Genomic DNA, 21497 nt, shown 5'->3' on the forward strand with positions numbered 1-21497 from the left:
TTCTTCTTCCAAGTAGCCGGACCTTCTTGTAATGTTTAAAGTGGTATTGAGAGATAGTTCTCCAGGCTTTCTTTTGGCTGCTTTTGCCACTCACTTCCATTCCAGTCCTTGTACCAGACGATTTTCCCAGGAATTGTTTTTATTTTTTTTATTTTAAATCCACTTAACACTAACAAATGAATCATTCAAGAATAAAAAGGCTCCTAACTCAAGTGCTGAACCTGTGCTGTGTCCACATATAATAGACAACTTAGCAAAGAACCAATTTGCAATTGTATCTTTAGGCACTTTAACACCAGCCTGTCAAGAAAAGAATTAGTTCTCATTTCTTAGTTGAATCTATGAAAAATGCCAAACATAACACAGTTTGACAAGCATAATATAGTATTTTTGTAACGCAAGGTGATTCCCAAGGCGCTATTAGCTGAAAACCTGGCAGATCTAAGCATACTAAATAAAAAATAAGGAAACTGGACAAGTGGAGGACAAAAGAAGCAACAGCCTTTAAAAATGTATCTATAGCTGATGAACAGCATCCAAAAATCGCATCCTTAAGAAATCAGGAGAAATCCACCAAAGACGTGACAGATGCATCTGGCACTTCATCTGATCCATTTGCTGTTTACTGAAGCTTCATCAGAAACGGCCTCAGTGGCTGTCGAGAAGCCATTCATAAGGAAGGGAAGCAGGGAGAAAAGGCTGAGGTATGCTAAGTAACACAATAACTGGACTGAAAATCAGTGGCAACAGGTGTTATGGAGTGAAAAATCCAAATGTATACGTTTTGGTTCAGTTCATTGTCAAAAAGTATGAAGGAGGTCAGCAGAGAGATACAGCAGTGAGTGTCTACACACAGTGGACGCTTTGTTTGAGGCTGCATTTCAACCAGTCGTGTTGGAGACTGTGTCAACATGATGGAACTATGACAAGTACCATCAGATTTTGAGCTACCATGCAATACCATCTGAAGACCATCAAATGTCTGCACATTCCTGTACTGTAGTTGAAGTCTGTGTTTTATTGTGTGCATGTATTTTTTTCCTCATTGCAGCATTGTATGTGTCAGGCAGTCACGTGATTTTGCGTTAAGTGTGCAGCAGAGATTCAAATAAAGGTGAGTTTAAGTATAAGGTGCTGTGTAGCCACTTTCAGGTTTTGAATTGTGGCCACAGCGACTAATTGTTTATATACGTGCTGGTTTTGTTGCAGATAAGAGCTTCTTTGATAAGTTGAGACTGAGACTGTGGTAACAAGCTTTTTGTGAGGTCTCAGGCGTTTCTCAGAGGGTGGGAGGGCTCTGGGGTTAGAGGTTCTGCCAGATATCTTGTCTCGTTTGATACAAGGGAGAGCCAGAGGGCCAGGGAGTGAGCATGCAGGAGATCAAAAGGACAGACTAATTGTTTCTGACTGCCCAGAGACACACGACTGATTGCTCTGTTACAGTTGTTGAATTTCACACACAGCTGAGAGGAAACCGACTGTGCTGGTCGCTATTAGAATAAAATAAAACATACGCTGCTGTCATGACGATGGCAACGAATCAAGACACAAAACAAGGTACATTAAAAGCTGACCCATTGCTTCCACCTTAAATTTTATTAGTTGTTTTTTGTGTTATAATTTAGCAAAGCAAACATCAAAGTATGAAGGCATCATTTCTAAGAACTGTAATTTCTCTGATCTTTAGTATGGCACCACTGAAAATAATTAATGACTCATACCAACATTTGAAACAAAGCAAAACCCCTTTTTTAAAAATTAAAGAAAGAAAGAAAAAACAGGTGTTAGCCATTACATGTACTTAAAAATACAAATCATCTGCAAGCAATACACAACCAAGAACTCATACATCTCCTCCTCAGGTCTGTGATTGTGATGGTTTTTTTGTAATTTGATATGAAATAAGGCAGATTCATTCGATACAATTATAGACAATCTGGTAAGAAGACAAGCGAAAGCGAAGAAGACTGCAATTCTTGTTTATGTAGGTGAAGTTCAAAGCAATTTCCTGGCATGCACTGGAAATGGCAAAGAAAAAGGAAAGGGGAGGGAGGGGAAATTAAAAAGAAGACTCAAATCGATTTGTTGAAAAGACACTCACATCCTCGTTTATGTGCACGGGCGTTAATGAACAGTTTCCTGGTTAAAATGAGTAAAGCTGCAGTCACGGCAGCAGCGGAGATGAGACTTGATTAGTGATGTTCAGATGAAAGGCCTGGCAAGCGGCACGTCGCCTCACAGACCGCAACGCGAATCGGGGCATTGGCCGATCTGACTAAAGAATGGAAATCGAAGCTGCGGCGGTGTGTGAGGAGACGTGGCAGGTGTCAGTGTGTCGCACTCCAAAGCAGATTACAAATGCAGGCTGTCGTCCCACTACCGAGCGCCATCGTGACTGTACTGGTGGCGTCAGTAAAAACTAAAAAGGATGGTTGATGTTTAGCATCACCCAGCCGGGAGTGTCAACATGTAGGAGCTGTGGCTGTTGTCCAATGACAGCTTCGCCATGCTCTCACAGTGGGTTTATCAAATAGCAAGACTTGAACCTGGTTTATCTCATTGCACCCTTCGGGCAGAATGATGTATGACTCTAACACACAGTGAGGTATGGCTCATCTTTTCTGGTTGATATGTTCAAGTCCTATAAGTAAGGTTTTGTACATACATATACATATAGTACATACATATTTCAGGGATGAATAGTTTAACCAAGAGAGGGGAGGGTAAGTAAACTTGGGAATGTGAGCATCTTGTGAGTAACTGGTTTTCCTGGGCCAGTGTCAGAGCCCATACTGACATGGGCCAGGCTGACACCAGTGTGGCCTTCGCACAGTTTGCTGGCTGTCAGATGAGGCTGATTGTCTTCCCTTCAGCTGGTCAGTCTTTCTTCTCAGTGCCTGGATGGAAACAAATGACAAGACATTTCCTCAACACTCTGTCTTGGAGGCGTACTAGGAGCAACCCTTGAAGCTCTTTTCTAAACTGAACGTTTTTTTTTTTTTTTGGCGTAATCAGAATCAGCATCAGCATCATCAGAGGTTAGTGGGAAAAACCCAAAAACTGTTGGTCATCAAACCACGTCTTTATTGATATATACTGATCATCATTATTAAGGGTAAAGGGGAGGTCGTCAAATGTTGTCTTTATTGTGAAAAGAGTTCAAGATTTCTGGCTGTGGATTGCATTAGACTGTAAAGGAGTACATAAATACAAGTCAAATGAAACAAAAGCACTAATCTGTAAATGCCAGTAAACAGGGATGACACGTACTTTATAAACAACTCAAAGCTTCGTCAAAATCCAGCTCAGTGATGCTCGAAAAATTGTGTGCGGCAGACAGAGACATCGAGGCAGATCCGGTTCCTCTGTTCCCATTTCACCGCAAATGACGTGATTTTTGTGTTTGAAGATAAAACAACACATCAACTTTGCTCTAAAAATGTCATACAGTAAGTTTTGATGTTGTACTCTGGCTAATTTTAACGGCACACTATGAACTAACCATCTCCCTCGCACACAGTCCCACCCTGATGCACTCGGTTGTCCAGCAACAGGCTTTTTTCCCCCTTTTCCTGGCTGCTTTGTCTGGCATTGTTTAAGCTCTCTCCTTTCTACACCAACCCACCTACCTCTGCCAAGTTATTTCATATGCTGCTTCCCTGTCCTATTTATTCAACCCCAACAATCTGTTCGTAGCAGTTGCTTAAATGAATTTTTTCTACCTGGAAACTATACGACGCCCAAATCCGAAAGCCATTTTTTTCTTTTTTGGCTCATCGCTTCTTTGGACCCACACAGAGAACAAGCGTGTTCACAGAAATTAATAGCACCCTCCATAGATGACTACATTCAAATTATATGCTGTCTTATTAGCCTAAATCTCAACGAAGACCTGAGGATAACACCAGTGTAGTATCCTTATCAGATATGATTTATTGGCATTATTATTACCCCTACAGTCTGTTTTGGCTGCATGTTAAAACAATATGCTTTGCACACTTGATTTATTAAATGTCCAATAGTTGAGGGTGCAGGTAATTCATCATACTCAATCTCCAAAGACGTGCCGACGCGCATATACTAAAATATCAGGGTTATAGTTGCAGACCTGAAATGGGTACAGAGGATTTACAAATGCATTTGGCCCTGAAGGAACACGTACTGCCGGCTGCCTGCCCCTACAGAGACAAGGAGATGGAGACAGACGGGGAGGGGGAATGGAGACAAGTAGGGTGAAGCTGGGTAACACTTGGCTGTGCGCAGCGGAGGATTCTCGAAAAGAAGTGAATTTTAATTCAGCAGCTGTGGCCACTAATAAGAATCCACTTATAGAGATGTGTGTGACATCAGTGTGAGCCAGTAAGCGGGTGTGAGTGCTTCTTTCAAGCTTTTACCTTTGGACTGAGTTAGAGTTGAATCAGCTTGTTCCGAGTCCTCGACAGGATCGTTCGTCTCTCCTAGAAGGAAGTAAAAGAAAGGAGAGCGGGGAAATATTACAAGAGGCCATGAAAATCAGGCAGCCCTTCCCACTTTTCTGTGCCAAGAAGCATCAATATACCTAAACAAGCGCTGCCTCGCCAAGCATGTGAGCCTGAGTTCGGTTTGTAGTTACAGTGGAGCTAAGAGAGACGGCTTCAGATCAGGACTGAAGATTATGCGAACATCTCATAATGATTTTTTTATATGTGAATTCATTAAAAAACCGACTTCTGATGCTGTCTGCAGCTTCCCAGCTCTAAAATTTAAATGCATCTTTTATATAATCAAAGGCTAATATGTACTGTGTTGTGAAAAAAGGGAAGAAATTGAGGAAGGGATGTGGCTGTCAGGCTGTTAGGGAGTCTCTACTCTGAAAACGCATAATCTCGGCTCACCTCCACTGCTGGTGCCAGTGTCGTTCGTCTGAGAATCTGTAACATGGGGAACACACAAATACGCACATGTTAGCTATTCTAAAAGTCGATTCGTGCACGCAGATACGGTTAAACAGACTCAAGTTTGGGTAAACGCAGCCATTATGCAGGATTATTCAGCGACTCTTTGTGCTTTTGTCAAAATGCTTTATAACCAACAGAGTCAATCATCCTGGAACCAGTCCAGGATTTCATGAGCAAACATTTCGATTTATCCTGATGCTTCAACTCTCAAGCCTGGAATTTCAGCGCCTTCCTGAAGTGCAACACTTCAAAACGGAACAAAACAAAATCTGAGAAGGGAGAGAGATGCATTCAAAATTAATTACAAACCACCGTTCCCATAAGGCAGCTTGAGACCCCCCCAACATCCACCCACCACACACACACAGACGCCCCCAACCCTCCTCTACACGCTTCCCTCTCCCCGTCTATCCTCCCCGTTACCTCTGTAGTCGCACAACTCCTTCGTAGTCACTCCCAGAGCAAACCTCCCCGCTTCCCCCTTTCGCAACAGCAATCAACCAAACAAAGCAGACCATAAAAATAACCACACTCCCCAGGCAGTCTGGTGATAATGTAAACAAATACAACTGCTTCGGGATGATAGAGGCAACCATGGAGTCTAAGGCTGCTCCGGTGTTCTGTATGTTCAGAGGAACAAGGCTGCGGTTGAGGTCATTATACACTCACGGTTGTAATTGCAGGTATCTAAGGTCCTCAAAGCGAGATGAAAGTTTGTGCATTGCACAATAGCTTTCCCTCGCTGGCTGTCTCACTAGGACTCTGTCAGCTGTGTAGAAAATCCATTATACTGCTTCTTCAGTATAAAACTGATTTAATCTGTTGCAACATATTGGGATAAATTTCTCCTCTCCAAGACACCACCGGGACTCAAGGACTGCAGAAAAGCAGGAAGGATGAAGCAACAACAATATCCCCCTGCTTTCTTTTACCGTTTGATCTGTGGCATGGAAACGGCCTTGGAATTATATTATGTCCTTTTTATCTTCTGGTTATTTATAACTTGGATGTTATTTTTTATTGCTTTGGCACAATGCCTGTGATTTCTATCAGTAATAACGTAATTATACTTAGGAGCATAATTGATGTGGGAAAATAGTAACGCACGCACCATATGTAGACTACAAATCTTGATTCGTTTGTGCTTGCCAGCAGTGCGACAAGTGCGCTTCAAACTGTTTTTTGTCTCCTCCAAGTAGTAATTGGTTTAAATTATCTGGCTTAAATGAACTTATTTAAAACTTAATTTGAATTTTTTGCCAGCCTGTCCCCAGATCCCAGACGTGACTTTAAGTAAAACGCTATCAGAACCAACCAAAATGACTCATCCAGATGAAAAATAACCAGAAAAGGAAAGCAGCTCTAAATAACCCAGAATTTCCCTTTAATGTCTTCTGGCTTATTATAAATTAATCAAAGAAGCAGATTTTCCTGCTGTAATAGACTAAACTGACAGGAAGCATGACACGCACATTGTGCCAGATGTGTTTTGGATGTGTTACCCGTATGGCATCAATAGTGAAGTAATTAATTATGCATACGCATCAAATGATATGCCGTTCATTAACGCTTTTCCACATAATCTCTATGTGCATTAAAGCTGATGGCGAGACATGGGAAATGTGCCCGACACAGGAATACAGCCTCCGTCGCATGAACTAGCTTAGCATGTCTACGCGTAGCAGCAGGAGCTCACTGAAGCAGCGGCCTCATTCCAGATGCTCCTTTTTTGTTCTCTCCTAGGTAACAACACGGTCTTGGAGCTAGGGTAGCATCCTCCTCCCCTTTCGATACCCAACACTGATCAAAACGAAGGAAAAAAAAGTTCAGATTTTCAGTTGATTGTGGCTTCAGCTTCTTTCTGACTGAAGCTCGGAGGGAACAGCAGCATTGGTTTCTCTCGTTCTCTAATTTGACTTCTGTGTGCTGACAGTGAAAGGGCTATCATTTAGAGGAGCATCAGAGGGTGCTGTGGTAAACACATAAACAAGATTTTTTTTGGGGGGGGGAGAAGAAAAATGGGCCTCTGGTGAAGGAGAAGCACAGTCCACAGAGGGCAGATAAGAAAAATAGAAGAAAAACAGAGTGAATTGACTACTCCCTCAGCGGGGAAAGTGGACAGCTTACAGCAATGTTTTTTAATACCAAGGACTTGAGGGGTCCTTGATGGTGACCCCCAGCCTCCATGCTGGTATGTAAATTACGAGCATTCAGCCCTGGTTACAGAATTTGTATGTACATGGGTTAATGTGAGTCTACAGAAAGAGGGCAAAATAATTGAGAGCTGGTGACTGTGCTGGCCTCTCTGCTGATTGCTTATCAGCTGACTTCTTCCACTCGAAATTCTTCGTGCATAGCTTGGAGCTGCGCTTTGGGTCATTGTCTTGTTGTAGGAGGAAATTGGTCTTTTTCTTTGTACGCTGGCTTGAAGGCCAGGACGCAGGAGTCGCCTTTTCAATTTTGACACCGAGACTGGTGTTTTGCTGCTGCCATTTATTAAAATTGCCAGTTGAGGACCTGCGAGGCATCGTTTTCGTAAAACAGAGATTCTAATGTGCTTGTCCTCTCGTACACTTGCGCAACAAGGTCTCTTAATTCTCTTTCAGCTCTACTAAAAGCCACTTTGTGTTGTTTTGTGAAGAAAGCAGAACACTTCAGGGCTGCGAGAGATCAGATTTTTACTTTCGAACGATCACGGCCACGAGGCTCATTCACGATAACATTATCATAGGAATAATTCAAATACTTCTATAACCTTATTTACTGTCTGTCTGTCAGCTTGTTAGCAAATTTAGTTCATTTTTGCAACAACGCATGAACAAATCTTAAAATGTAAAGATTTCACAACTTATAGAAGCCAAAGATTTCTGCCAGTTATGCTCCAATCTTACGGGTAAAGATAATGAAATCCATAATTTTAGTATGTTTTATGTTTTATGATGTTTTTATTACAACACACTGACATCTCTTGTGTTTTTTTTCTAATCCCAGACACCAAACTAGACAAATGCACTGCTTCTTTAATCAGCACAGCAGTTTTCAGATTTGCTGTCATAACTGGAATTACTGATCAATTATGCATGAAAGACTTTACATTAGGTGACAAAATCTGCCATCCCAACAGATGAGCGACCCCAAATTTATGAGTGAGGGCGTGCAAAAGAGAGACTCGACTTCACTGAGACCGGCAAACTTGGATGAGGTGACTGGTAATGAGATTTTCCAAAAGGGTTTTTGATCTGATTCCACATATTTGAACTGTAATCAGTTATTATCGGTCATGATATCATCGTGTTTTGGTGAAGACGAAGGAGACGGAGATCAAGCCGGACTAATTTAGAGATGGGCAGAGGTCACCCGGAATATCAGAAACATTTCAAACGTTAACTAACTTTTAAGTTCTTTAACATTTTTTTCTGTCATTTCAGCCTTTTAGAAGTTCAGTTAAAAACATCCTGGAGAGAAAACCATCAAGAAGGAGGAAAACTGCATGCGCTCACATTTCCACACATGAGAGAAGGGAGAGGAAGGAAGAGAGTTGGGCATAAGTCACCCTCGCATGCAGACAAGCAGAAAATTACATCCCCCCACCTTCCATTCATTTATTAGACAAGCGGTAGTTAGCGTTTTGTTGGTCAGCATTAGTATACCGCAGCACAATATTCAGCGACGACAGGAAGTGTGTTTGAACTGCAGCAGCGGCGAGTTAAAATGTGAAAACAATGTTTGAATAGGAGACGGATTTTTGATTAGCTGTAGCTTTTGTGTGATAAGTGTACTCATCATTGTTAAATGGTGTTTGTCATGACCACCAGCATTTCTGCTTTTACGCAACTTTTAATGGTCTTGTCATTCCAACTCAGCCGGCTCGCAAGGGAGGCAGTCCCCATGGGTCACCCACATAGCAGCATGGGAACCGTCTCTGTTTAATGTTCCAGACAGGAGCCGTGAGCAGAACAGGAGGTTCCCTTTGTCCTTTAGCCACAGGACATCTCACAGTCTTTTTTTAATCTCGTCATCTTGAGCAGTTAAAAAAAAAAATGAAAGAGAAAAGAAAAAAAATCGATCGAGGTGTAGAAGTGTCTGCGCTCTACAGTGTCAGTTCCCTTAGGAGAATTTCTTCTGTTCATTTGATCCTTAAAGCATGGCATGGCAGGCTGGTCTGTTGTGTCTGAAAACATCTCGGAGCTTTGATCCCAAGCAGATCACACAGGTGTCCAGCTGCTTCCACTCTAACAATGAACATGAGCCATGGCGATATCAGTCTAGGAACAACTGAAAGCCATCAGCACATGAACGGTTCACTAGAGAATGCGCGACGTCTTGCACCGAGTGCATTAAGTACTTCTATTTTGCCTGAGTTCAGTCTGTTGTTTGGAGCTTTTGTGATGCAGTTGGAGGGCCACGGCTTGTTCAATGGCACGTTATCTTGAGAGAAAAAAGAAGGAAAATGTCAAGGTCGATGCCAGTATCTGTTGGTGCTCTATTCTTTTCAGGGGGATGAGAGGAAAATTATTTAAACTGGGTGGTCTACGGGGGACTCGGGCCTGGTCTGTCCTGGGTTATGTATATTTAACAAGTATCAAAGAGTCCCTCATTGAACTTTGCATGGGCTAATAGCTTTGGGTCTGATATGCCTACTGCAAAGATAATTAAAGACATCCCTGCTCAGGCAAAACAAGAATGGGTGGAGCTCAACAAGTGCCCAACCAAAAGAACTAATGAGCTGGTAAATGTGGAAAGCAACCCATTTTCATATGTTAATTTTAAGTTTGTAGTACATGCTTGTGGAAATAGCTTAGCTGCATGAGCTGCCACTCTCAAAGCAGTAAAAAGAGGAGGGGGTTTTGTAAAGGGAGGCAGTAGGGGGTGGTGGTGGTGCTGGAGGCAGCATTTGATAGCTAGAGTCTTCTCTTCTACGAGATGGAACACTGTCTGACAATCTGAGCCAATTAAAGAGCATTGAGCTGTGACCTGCGGGCTAGGGAGATGAAAACAAGCCTGTTCAGTAAACACTGACCGCCCCTCTCTACTGCTATCCTCCTGAAAAGCCAAGAGTCTTCATTAATATTCTGCCTTTCTTCTCCCCAAGAAAAGGCCAAGGGGTTGTGGACACTAAGTAGCATTGTGCTCCCCTGCGGGTTTGGGTAACCTTGTAGTGGTGGCTGCGGTGGGGCGGCTCAGAGTTGTGTCAGGGTCCTCTAAACAGACTGAAAAGGCCCAAACTCATTACAGAGGCCTGGGCCATGCTTGACAAGATGAGAAAACACAAAGTACTCCGAATGAGTGAAAAGAGAACAGGACACCATCTGCTTTGGGGTTAAGCTACTACTCGGGGAGAAGTGAAGATGATTAAAAGGCAGCCAGCAATGGCAAGAGAAGAAGGGGGTTCAGATATGCTACAAAAATGACCAGTGGCAATCCTTTGATAATGCAAAGGGTTTGAAGGAAACACAAAAGCCAGTAAAAATGTTGTCTCCATTGGCAAAGTCTCTCCTTAATCTCTCTTTTTAGTCTTTTTCTATTACCCATTTCGTCCAAGGTAGTGCGAGAAAGTCACCACCGTCTGTCAGAAGACAACAGAGTGGATTTTTTTAAAAAAGAGCCAGAACACTGTGATGCAAAGAGATGAAAGGAATAAGTGAATAACTGATTAAGTAAAGAAGTAAGAGAGGGAGACAACACAAAAATAGACACGGAAGGGAAAAATGCAAAAAAGGCCTCCCCCTGTGTGACCTACATACCTGCTAAACCTGCTGTCAGTGGTGGCCTGCTCCTCTCTCATCACTCACTGAATTACTTTACATAATCTTTAGACTCTCCCTGTGCTGCTAAAGGGCCTGCTGCAGGTAGATGCCCGCTGCTGTTTTCAATACCTATTGTGGTTTACTATATCAAGACACAGACGGTCTTGCAGGGGGAGAGATGAATCCGGCGCTAGGTGATCCGGCTAACCCCTGTGATACATTAAAATGGGACACGTCACGTCTGAGCGAGGTGTGGAAGAGGCATGTTTGCAGAGGATGGCCCGGGTGTGTGTGTGTGTGTGTGTTTTGCCGTCTTTGCAGTTATGCATTGACTTGCAGTTATGAAGTGATGCCTCTTCTGGGCAGCTCAAGGTTTTCCTTATGGATTGGACTGGTCAATATAATCAAAGTGCTTGTCTAGACTGCAGAGAAAACAGAAGCCCGGGCAGAGCAGCTGTTTATCACCGAAAGGTCAGAAAAGGAGCAGCTTGATTGGCGAACCTCATTAAAAGCACCACGTATATTTCAGCAGTGGACGTGGACGTAACGGAGACATCATGATAAAGGATGAAGCTGTTCACCCTCTTTCTCTGCAGATATATTTTCAGTGATACATTTTAATGACATAGCACGACGGCAAAAAACTGTATGGTACTGAAGTTGAAACTAATGAAGCAAGCGAACATTTTGTTCTCAGAGTTGATGTGGTAGAAGCAGGAAAAATGGGTGAGCGTTAGGGTATGAGTGAGTCTGACTAGAGCCAGACTGTGATGGCCAGACGACTGGGTCAGAGCGTCTCCTAAACTGCAGTAATCAGTATCTATCAAAACTGGTCCAAAGAAATTACAGTGGTGAACCACTGACGTGGTCATTGGTCAGAAATGGCCATGTGGTCCAAACAGACGAGCTACTGTAGTTCAAACTGATGAAAAGTTTAAAAATAAAGTGCATCACAGCTGGTTGTGTGTTAGACTGCATAGCCGTAGAACAGTCAGGGTGCCCATGTGGACCCTGCCCGCCCAACTAAAGCGCCAAAAATTGGCACATGAGCATCAGAACTGAGCTTGACAATAGAAGACAATATTGGGCTGATGTTGTATATAGTATAATGTTGGACTGCAGCTAATGAATATTTAAATTTTCAGTAAATCAGTTCATTATATTCTATAAAAACTGTAGACATCAAGTCTCCCATCAAGTCTTCCTCTCCCCCTCCAGGAGACAGGGAACCCATACAGAGATCACTCATCATCACTCAAACAGCGTCTTTTGTGTCTGTGTGTATTTTATAATACGCGTGTCTCGGTGACTGTGACTAAAATATGTTCCAGACATTTCAAAAACACATTTGTTGCCTCTCTTCTGGCTGACAAATTCTCTCTCTGCTGAGAGTTGATTCATTTGCCGTTTTTGTGAACCAAACAGTGGGTGGGGACGGGATAAGAGAACTGATCAAAAGAGGAGCTTCAAAGAAGAAGAGAAAAAGTGTAGCCTGTTGGATGAGGCCCCCTCTCTTTGAAGCCAGCTTCTGGGCCAGAGGTGACCAACGTAATGGACACTGTAGACAGTGTGTGCTGCTCTCCATCTCCAACTAAATGACCAGCGTTCTGTGTTTCTCCACAATGCAAAATGATCCAGGCTGCTATGTGGGAAATATATGAACTGTTTAGGTGTTCAAATACAGAATATTTAGCTGCACACTGCTAGGTAGTCGAGTCAGTTGTTTCATGTGTCACCATGGCAACATCAAGCCTGTACCTAGCCATGTTCATCAGTTTTTAGTGCCTCTCGACAACAGTGCTTTTTTTGGTTGCTACTAACAGTTTTTCTGTATATTTGCAGCACGTTCCAGTATGTGGTTCGCTTTTCACACTTTGCAGCATAAATGATGCGCAATGGGCTGTCACATTAGTGAAGATGGTTTGTTTATTTCTCTGTGTTTGTGGAGTTGCAGTGCATTCAAAGCTCTCAGTGCCACTGTAAGACGGCTGTATCCTCAGCCTTGACAGGAAAGTGTTTACTGAGGTCACGGATAAAAGGAGCAGGAGGGATGTTTTCCCGTATATGTATACTTTTTTTTTGCAGCCAGAGGAGTCGCTGCCTATCGGTCATTAGAAAGAAGGTTTAAGATGCTTCTGTGTTGGCATTACGATTCTGACTAGAGGGTTGTGCTATGAAACGACGCGAAAGAGTTAACAAGCTACGTGGAGCGAGCTTCAAGTCAGAAGCGCCACAGTAGCTCTCCTTAACCTGGCTAAATCGCCATGGTAACTCGTACTGAACACATTGCCTGGTCAGGAGGTTATGTTCAAAATCTCACCGATTCTTTTACTTACAGCACGTTTTAAGTGCAACATCGATTCTGTGACTCTTGCATTGTCTTGTGAGTCTCCAGGTGTTGATCCTGAAAATGTCTAAATGTTACTTTAGTGGATTCTAATATGCTGTTAAGTCTCTTTTAAACTCCTGGATATGCAGCTACCAGAGCACAGAGCACACATCAACACCTGTTCCATCAATGAAATAAATTTCTGCTGACAAACTAAAGCGATTTAATTTCATGTTTAAATGATTGCAGTTTAAAGTTTCAGACTCTAATGTGAAGCCATCACCTTACAAATAAACTCAGCCGTAAAATAGTAAACTTGAATAAAAATGTAAATTTAACTTCTCTGTATGTTAAATCACCAGATTTCTGCAGCATTAATCTCTCATGTTATTTCTAACACTGTTGCATTTCATTGTTCTTTATTTTTGTGTTCATTGTAGATTTTTAGCACCCTTTTTTCAGCTGACAATCCCTCTAGAGGAGAAGAGACTGCAATATGAATAATTTTTGTATGATATTTGCATGCTAGTGCACACAGGTGCTGTAACCACCGTTGTATTACCTGTTATCTCAGGGTTTTAGGTTTTGTCAAACCAGCTATTGCAACAAAATTCTGGCTGTGTTGAACTTCCTTGGTAGTATACCTCTCTGCGTGCTTTTCTATATACCTCTCTTTCTATGTATGTTGTTGACTAAAGGAGAGAACGGCAGAACTATGTTGTGAAATTCTAAAAGCTACATCCACACTGGAAGCGTCACAGTAACGTGGTGACCAGGGTCCACAGAAACTGAATAAAATTCCACAACATCAAGTGACTGTGGGTGAAATAACTGCTGGTGATGGGAAGTGGGCGGGCCCAAGATAAACTTTTGTCAACTTTGAAGCAAAGTTAAACCAACTACCAATGAGAGAAAAGAATATTGTTGAGGGTAACCTAGGCAACCAGATCCTGGAACATCCGAATTGACCAGTCGTCAACTTCACAGCGATGCGAACTGTGTGTGAGCAGCTTAAAGACGAAGTTAACTGCTGGTTTCATTATCGGTCTAAATGAACTGGATATGAACATGCTACACTTTTTCAGTGGGGATTTCACGATGAAGCTTCAGAAACGTTTGTGTTTTTATCTCTGTTATGTTTATTTGATACAGAGTAACCCAAAATTGCCAAAGTACATCAAAAGCAGGAGTCAAACTGATTTTAATAATAAGGAGAAAAGCTGAATTAATGTGACCACTCGGTACTCAGAAACAATGCCACAGCATGTGACTGGTAAAGCTGCTCATACTGAACTTTCACAGTCGGTATAAAAGGCTATAAAATATAAGTTTAGCCTAGTATCTTCATTTAGTGGCAGCCTGCTCCCCTAGGAGCCACACAGTGTTACAGTATACAATGTTATGCCAAAAGTTAATTGTGTGCTGACAACCCTTAGCCACAGGAAAGGCTGCGCTGCGCTCCAAAATTAGGTTTACATCACCAGTATCCCACTGTTCACAAAAGACCAAGACAAAGGGGTGCAATACAACCAATTAAGTAAAGCTTTTTTGCTTTTGTAGACAAAGGACCATAAATGCAAAGCGACATCAAACTCTAAGTGGAGTATACTAGTAACTGTGGGATAAATTCACTGGAACTTCGAGTCTCCGAGTGCGTTGGACTCAGAAGAACCATTTAGGCTTGTTGTTGGTCTCTACCACTCAAGCTGCTACAATAAGGAAGTAAAATACATAGAAATCAATAATATCCCCCCAAATAAACCTTCCTAACAAGAAAATGCAACCAATTCTCCAGACGGTTGTTAGAAGGGGATTTTTTTGAGCCTCTATTTGAAACTTTTTTTTGTTATTGTTTGTGAAGTGGCGAGAGCTGGATTGTGTGCATGTTCTTGGGCACCATATGGTACTCGTGGATGCAGCTGGGCTTTTTGATCATAACATCGCATACAGTAAGCTGTGAGTGGTTGTGGCGAAGCCACAGTGTTAAATAAAGCAGTCACGGCCATCAATACGGCATGTTCAAAACATCCCGGCCACCAGGGCAGCGGGAAAAAAAATACGCATTTGGTGCTTGCAGTTTGTGACATGAAGGCATTCAAATAACAAGTGAAAACTTGGATAATTATGATGAAGTTGTGTTTTCTTTAGTTGTTGTGATGCTTTAAACAACAGAACAAGTCTGAGCAGTGAAAAGGAATCAAAGAAAAAAGGGACAGAGGAGCAGGGGGGATGTAAGCTCTATATTTTTGTAATGGGGCCTTGTCTCTGCTGTGTTGAGGTTAAAATGTTTGTGATAACCTGCTGGGTATGTCTTTCTGTCTCCCCTGCAAGCTTCCTTCTGCTTGGCTTTAGTATCCCATTACAGTCTGTCCCTTATTTGTTCGTCTGGTCTGCACCCAGCCACCCCGCTAAAGTAGCCTCCTTCCATAGTCAAGGAGCTCCTTTCAACCCTGTTCAGCCTCTGCCAGAGGCCAGCTTAATCAAAGGTAGGAAAATTTTAGGATCACTTACATATAGAAGATTCTGGCTTCCTTAATTGCAAGGTTTCCTGAGCAATGTTTTCAAGGAATATATTGAGCAAAATTGTAAGTCTAATGCTCACATACTAAATTGACAAGCACGTAACAATAAATATCATCAGAGAGCACAAAAATAAATAAAACATTTGCAATCTAAAACATGTAAAAGCTCCTCGTAGGTAAAGCCAGCTAAAAACCTGATAAGAAATTATGGACGAGCTGCTGTTTATTCAGTGTCATTGAACCTTTGCAGCCATTAAATCTTACCTTTGGAGCTAAGACAATAGCTATCGACTACTGTAGGAAAATCATGCTGCATGAAGGAAAAACAATCTCTGCTCACAATTCAGATTTATTTATTCCTAGCTTTAGGCAAAGAGTCTTATTTTAATTTATGAGTGTTCCAGGAGCTCACTGAAGCGGGTGCCCACTCTCACAAGTCACCAGAACAAGGCTTGCTGAACAGATCCTCCAAACACAATAACAATCTAGCCCCCGATTTTCATTCTAAAGTGTGTTATGAATATTCATAAATATAGGCTGCTTAGGCTTTGATTCAGTATGTGGAGCCTTTATAGCATTTCTCCTATCAGGCAAAGAATCGTATTTCTCGTGCAAGATGATGTGTGTGTAGATATACATATATATTACTGTGCCTTCCTCCATATATATCTCTTCCTCGCACAGATACTCAAGATCAAAACCCATAATATAATCTTCACTTCAGTTATTGCTTTTAGATGCTTATAAAGTTGCATTGAGGTCAGACAGATATAGATATATAGTTAAGAACAGGAGGACTAAATACTTGAACCGAGCAACATATTTACAGTATACAAACAGGCGAGAAAGATAAACACGAGATGGACGTAGTTGGTAATACGAAGTGATAAAACCTGACTCACTGAATAAATTATTACATTAACAAGTTACAAAGATGACGACAGTGAAAACGAACAACACAAAACTGTTTTATTCAGCTTTGCAATATTTAGTGTGATTCTTCTGGGACTGACATGCTTAGCTGTGATACACACTTCCATATGTGTAATATTGAGCTACGTGAGAGCTACGGGGTGTCAACCAACGTTGTTGGCAACTGGGAGACCACAGATATAAATGTGCAAGTGGAAAACAGGATGGCCTTTTAAGAAAATTGTAGAGACATACACAGTCTGTCTGTAATGAATCCTTCAATGTGAATAATAATATGAATATTGTAACCTGCTCATTATGAGGTTAATCAGCGTGGCCTCCTGGTATGAATGTTTAAAAGACTAGAAAATACCAAGTGGGTAATTTTTAAATAAGGATGCATCCACAACCTCAGGAACAGTGTAGCTCTTTGATGTCTGCTACAGTTACTGCAAATCCTGCTCTGTGGTCAATAAAATGATGTACACAACGGAACAATTATCCCAGCAACAAATTAGAAAGCTTTACTCAACAAGAGCCAACGAGTCTTCCTTTCTCAACTGATTTTTTCCCTTGATTTTGTGATTAGGGGCATCCGAGTTATCTTTAATCTTGGATACTGATAGCAAATTGGCAACCATGGTTTCATCTTAACTCGTTAATGTTCAGACTGAAGTTTAGAGTTTTAATTTGCAATGCTTTAAAGCACTAGTTAAGCTCAACACGGCGTACGAATCCAGTCAATGTTTTGAAATTATAGGATTACTACGCAGGTTATAAAGTGTTTAAAAAATTCACGCAATTAACAACCAGATACATGGAGCTAAGAATTGTTTAAAAAAAAGATTTTGTAATACATTTGGGGAAGAAATATTAAACAATGTAGCTCGGTGGCCATCAGTTTTCATGCATTTTTATGGGATTCGTGGTAATTACCTCTCTGTTTCTTTTTGTTTTTCAATCACAAACTCAAACGCACATACACACACGCACCGAGCCCAAAGCCAGATGCTTGTTTACAAGTGCCTTTGGTCTTTGAAGTGCAAGTAAAGGTGTATTTTTGCTACTGTCAGTCTTCCTGGCAGGCGGGGAGGTAAGTCAGATATGGCAAATTCTTGTAAAAACAGACTTTTGGAGATGATTGAATTGGTAATGTTAGCTTACACTAAGAGGGCACATAATGGGAAATGGCAAGGCAAGATCACTGGTAAAAAACACATGTATATATATATAATTAACCATATTCCAATGATTTTGATCCTACGGATACACATTTGAGATTAGTGCATGCAGCCAAGTTACCCAGGATTGCACAGACTGCCAGCCCAAATCCATTTTATGGCACGTTCAGACTTTATCCAGAATGGATTTAGAAAGTCTGGACAACAGACAACATTCTTGCAGTTTGGATCCAAGATACATTTGGGAGCGATTTCCAATCAGTTTCAGCCCATACGCTCTGGCCACTCAAAGATTTAGAAGGGCTTTTTGTTGCACTTGCAATGCAACACACAACAATGTCAAACTCAGAGCGACAGAGTGGCGCGGACCAGAATCCATGCTGCTACTGGACGAACACTATGGAGGACAACAACCCATTGAGGGAAGGAGGGATACGAAAATAAAAGTTGTCTGTGAATAATTTGGGAGATGTAGTCTTGCAAAGAAAGGCTGCATTGGAAAGCCAGGCAACCAGCATAAGTTGTTAACTAGTTATAGGCAGTTTGAAAAGTAAGGAAAAATAATTCAGCTTATCAAAGATTAAAAGTTAAATAAGACACATAAGTCCTTTCTTGGGGAAATGAGGCAAATATAAGATATGATAGATGTAACGTCTGTTTGACTGAATGGCAAGATAATCTTCAAAGGTATTTATGTACTTTAGAAATGCACAAATCTGTTACAAAACTTAACCGAGGTACGTTGTGCTTTCAGTTACTGCCTGATGTTTTGACAGAAGCAATCAATAAGTAACATGAAGAGGAACCTAATGTACAGAGTGGATATATAATGTCATGTCAGTGTTGAAAATCCAGCAGAAGGTCACACATGGAAGCTCAGAAGATCCCTGTGTGCACACACACAGGCTTCACATACAGATATATGTGTGTATATGTGCAGCAACCTCATATTATATCCTCAAATTGTTTGATTTCTCATGCATTCGTCCCATCATTATGAACTATTATGTTACCTCTTTCAGTGAAGCAGATTTAACCTTTACAGCCATGAGCAGGCAGCCTGATTACACTTATGTTTAATAAAAGGTTATTTGCTCTGGAATCATTTGGTCTTGTCTTGTGAATAGCTGGTTACGCATGGCTAAGCCAAGCTGTGTTGGTCTGCATGATATTCAATATCTCAGACTATTTGGGTTTGCACTCCGTCCAAGGCTGCTGCTCATCTATACCAAATGCAATCTGCCTGCAATCAGGAGTGGCACCACTGTTTACCGCCCGACTGTGCCACCACGCAGTATGTAGCCTATGGAAGCCTAGACGGTGACAGACAGTAGCGGGCTCAGGCAAGAGGCAGTCAACAGGGTGGAGTGAAGCTTTCCACTGAAGAAAATCCTGTAGAGTTTGAAGGCTATATTTCACTGGCTTTCAGGGAGAACGGAGAAGGCTATCTGAGACAGATCTATCAGGAATGTTCACTCTCACCCTAAATTAATTGAATGTCAGTCAAGGAGAAAGTGAAATAGAGGCAAGAGAGTGACTGAGACCTTTGTGTTAGTAGAAGTGGGGTGGCTGGGGTTCCAAACTTTAGCCTTAACTTCTTAAAAGAATTACTCAGTGAGAAGCCAGAGAAAAATGTGGTAACAAAGACAGATAATCTATTTGTGCAGAAACAAACTGCCTATGCTGAGAGAAGCCCGTAAGTGAATGGCTTCAAGAAGTTTAATAAATAACGGCTACATATATGGAAACTTTGCTAAAGAAGAGATGGCAACAAAGTAACTATAAAGTACAATTTCAGCAGATTACTTTAAGAGATTGTTTTCTTCTATAGTAAAGCATACTTAGTGGTTTCATTCTGGTTAACAACAACAATGTCTGAATACTTGACATAACAATCCTTTATTTTACATCTAGCCTTAATACACTTTCTTACTGCACATGAAAATATTTTAAATAAGTACACATATATAGAGCTTAAAGTACTATAAAATATACATTTGTTTTCTTAAAAAGTTCCATCTGTGGATTAGTATATACTCCTTACTCTTAGATAGTCTGGTTAGATCGTGCGCTTTTCTATAACAAGTACTTTTTTTTCCTACACATGCTTTATTTGTGTCATTCACACTTTAATTAATGAGCCCAAAGGTGCTTTGGCATGTACACTGGAGAAGCCAGGGACTGAAGCACCAACCTTCTGATCAGTAGATGACCTGCTCTACCTGAGCCTAGCCATCCTAGCAGCAGGAGGGTATATGGATGACCACAAATAAACTAGAGTGCCCATGCTCACACTGATGAAGTACAAATAACCCAATGGTTTAGCCCATTGATCTGTTTTTCAGTTGTTTGGGACATCAGTGTTGGTTTATAGGACAAAGCAATAAGCCATGCAAGGCCCTGGATATAGACTCAACACTTTTCAAAGGATTTGTTGACACAAGACTCTCCTGCAAAGTCTCTTCTAATCCTAGCTTCTTGCTACGTTAAGCTATCTATTACACAAATCAGAAGCTTTAAAATGTTACTCCATACCAGACTCTGCTAGGAGAAAATAAGAGCACTATTGCATTACGAGTTAAATAGTACGTTTTTAGTAGTAGTAAAAACCAAAGGCTGTGATTTAGCATGCAACAATTATGATACACAGCATCATTGCTATGCAAGGTATGGGGATAAATATGCTGATACCATTAGTCTGCAGAGCAAGCCTGATTATTGGAGTGGCTGCAGTTGCTCAAAGCGATACCAGCTAATCAAAGTGAGAAATAGACGGTTTGTCGCCGTCTTCACCAAGCTGACAGCTAAATACAGTCATTTTTATGACTGAAATGATCAGTTCAGAGAAAATCTGCCAAGTAAAGAACAATGCCGACAGTCATAATAGTCACTGATAACTTTAGAATATGCTGTAATGTGATGCTGGCTGTTCTCAGCATCACCATCATGGCTGCTGGAGATGTGTTTGGCCACTTGTGGTTCCCTGCAGTCGTAACTTTCTATACTGATTGATGTTTCAGGTGGGCAGAAACTGATTCCAAGTATAAACTAGTGCTACTAACAGACCAACAAAAATACAAATTCAGTATGCAAGTATACAAGTGCATCACACTGGACCAGAAAAGCACATTCATACAAATCAAATCCAAAAAATCAGATCTTACCTTCCATATTGTCGTCAGGATTTTCCACAACATTTACTTCCATTTGAGGAGCCTGCACTTCCTCTGTTAAGGAAAAGAAGCAGATGTTACACTACACTACTCTAACATGACACAAGAGTCTTCATTGGCCTGCAAAAAAACCCAGCTCAGCCTGTCTAGTCTTCAGTTAGAGCAGCTCCGTGAGGCTCGGTCTGCATCCAGTTTAGATCCAAGACCTCCTCACTTGGGTCTGTTTCTTCTGTCTGTACAGCTGAGACGTTTGTGCATTTATTACCAGCTCTGTACTGTAACATTACATTACTGATAAAAAGAAAAAAAATCTTAAAATCTGTTTTTCCATTTAGTTATTTTAGTTTTTAGTTATTTTACTATACTACGTTTCATGAACTGAACTGATTTATTCATATCTTCCTGCCTAATACCCTGCGGATATTAAACTGTAATTTAAGAAACAACAGAAAAACAAGGAAATCATCATCATCAGAAATCATTTTTATCATCAACACTGAGTATCTCAGAGGTTTTGATGCGAATGGATAAAACACACAGCCAAACTGCTCTCTTGTACATACCTTTCTTCCCCTCTGTATTGTCGTTGGTACCAGTTTCTTGACCTTTGTTTTCATCGTGGGCGGGGCTTCCTTCATTGATATTTCCAGTCTCTTCATCGCCATCGGTCTCTTTATCGCCATCGGTGTCTTTATC

The 21497-nt window shown here is 41.3% G+C and overlaps 1 long non-coding RNA gene across 1 annotated transcript; it reads right to left on the reverse strand.

The window, feature by feature from the left end:
• Positions 1–1581: 1581 nt before the first annotated feature.
• On the reverse strand, positions 1582–21497 carry LOC121815414. The gene is made up of 5 exons (XR_006055066.1): positions 21365–21497; positions 20793–20855; positions 4875–4910; positions 4395–4457; positions 1582–2897 (listed from the first exon to the last, which is right to left on the reverse strand). It is a non-coding gene; the product is annotated as an uncharacterized LOC121815414 (long non-coding RNA).

Source organism: Haplochromis burtoni, unplaced genomic scaffold (assembly GCF_018398535.1).
Source record: "Haplochromis burtoni strain Fernald_Lab_line unplaced genomic scaffold, NCSU_Asbu1 Contig_207, whole genome shotgun sequence".
Taxonomy (NCBI): domain Eukaryota; kingdom Metazoa; phylum Chordata; class Actinopteri; order Cichliformes; family Cichlidae; genus Haplochromis; species Haplochromis burtoni.